Source organism: Berghia stephanieae, unplaced genomic scaffold, assembly GCF_034508935.2.
Source record: "Berghia stephanieae isolate SIO BIC M18660-M18661 unplaced genomic scaffold, UCSD_Bste_1.3 scaffold5724, whole genome shotgun sequence".
Lineage (NCBI taxonomy): Eukaryota > Metazoa > Mollusca > Gastropoda > Nudibranchia > Aeolidiidae > Berghia > Berghia stephanieae.
In genome coordinates, this window is record NW_027627205.1 from 3,834 (window position 1) to 5,412 (window position 1,579).

At 56.7% G+C, this 1,579-nt stretch overlaps 1 pseudogene; it reads right to left on the reverse strand.

Moving 5' to 3' along the window:
* Positions 1 to 317: 317 nt before the first annotated feature.
* On the reverse strand, positions 318 to 1,579 carry LOC144962066 (large subunit ribosomal RNA; annotated as a pseudogene; the record flags this gene model as incomplete).

Sequence of the window (1,579 nt, forward strand, 5' to 3'; positions counted from 1 at the left end):
ACTTCGCAGACAGCAGAAGGAAAACTAAAGTGCCTCTGACGATTTTCCCCTGGAGGGTATCCTCGAAAGACTAGTCCCTGGGCGGATTTGTGCCTCGACGATTAGTGCCCGACTGGGAAAAAAAAAAATTTTCCAATTCAGGGAAAAAACTTTTAAGAAGAAAATAAAGTAAAATAAATGATTTACTGTTATACCTCTCGACCCCCGCCGCCGCGCCCGCACCCAGCATTTCCGAGCCCAGCAAGCAAGGACCAAGGCTGGGCCCTCGGGGGGGCCTGCCGTGCCGGTGGAAAAGGGGGCCGAACAAACCCCCGAGGGGAAAAACCAGCGTCCGGCTTAGTCTCAAAGATCGCCTACCCAAAAGCTCTAACGCTTACAACACCCCACGAATACATGTTCCGCACCATTTCTTTCCCCTAACACGGGATTACCGACCCACCCACGCCACCACAGTCTACCGCGTGCGACGGCCGGGCACGGGACTAGCCACGAACCCGAGGGTTGCCGGCTTAATGTTGCCTCACGCTCAGGCCCTAGCAAAACTCACCCTTGCTCACCGGGCGGGGTTCCGACTTAGAGGCGTTCAGTCGTACTCCCACGGACGTAGCCTGGCGCCATCGGCCTTGACGACCGGACGCGCGAACCAGAGGTTTCCCAACTCACCGTTCCTCCGTACTGAGCAAGATTACCGTGGCAAGGGCGCTTCATCAGTAGGATAAAACTAACCTGTCTCACGACGGTCTAAACCCAGCTCACGTTCCCTGTTGGCGGGTGAACAATCCGACACTTGGGAATTCTGCTTCGCAATGATAGGAAAGAGCCGACATCGAAGGATCAATCAGCGACGTCGCTATGAACGCTTGGCCCCCACAAGCCAGTTATCCCTGTGGTAACTTTTCTGACACCTCTTTGCTTTAAACTCCCAACGTCGAAAGGATCGATGGGAGGCCACGCTTTCCCCCGGCCAGTATTCGTACTGAAAATCCTGGTCGAGCAGGCATTTGCCCTTTTTGCTCTACGCGAGGTTTCCGTCCTCGCTGAGCCCGCCTTGGGACACCTTCGCTGCGCTTTAGAAGATGTCCGCCCATCAAACTCCCCGTCCGAGGCTGTCCCCGAGGGTCCTTCGCCGTCGGGCGCGTCGGGGAGTCGTGACTCCCGACCCGACGCGACGGCGGCTTGACGTCGAACCTCGTACGCCTCCTACCTGCAAGAAGGCGCCGAGTCCCCACTCCGTCGGTAAGTGGAGGTCCCGCGGGGGTAGCGGGATTTCACTGTCGCGCCCGAAGACGCTACCGCCTATGCTACACCCCCCACGCTCCTCCACAGAGTCGGACTAGAGTCAAGCTCGACAGGGTCTTCTTTCCCCGCTGATTTCACCAAGCCCGTTCCCTTGGCTGTGATTTCGCCGGGGCGTAGATAGGGACAGTGGGAATCTCGTTAATCCGTTCGTGCGCGTCGCTAATTAGACGACGAGGCATTTGGCTACCTTAAGAGAGTCATAGTTACTCCCCCGCCGTTTACCCCGCTTATCGAATCTCTTTTACTTTTACATTTTGAGCACGGGGGAAATCACGCCCGT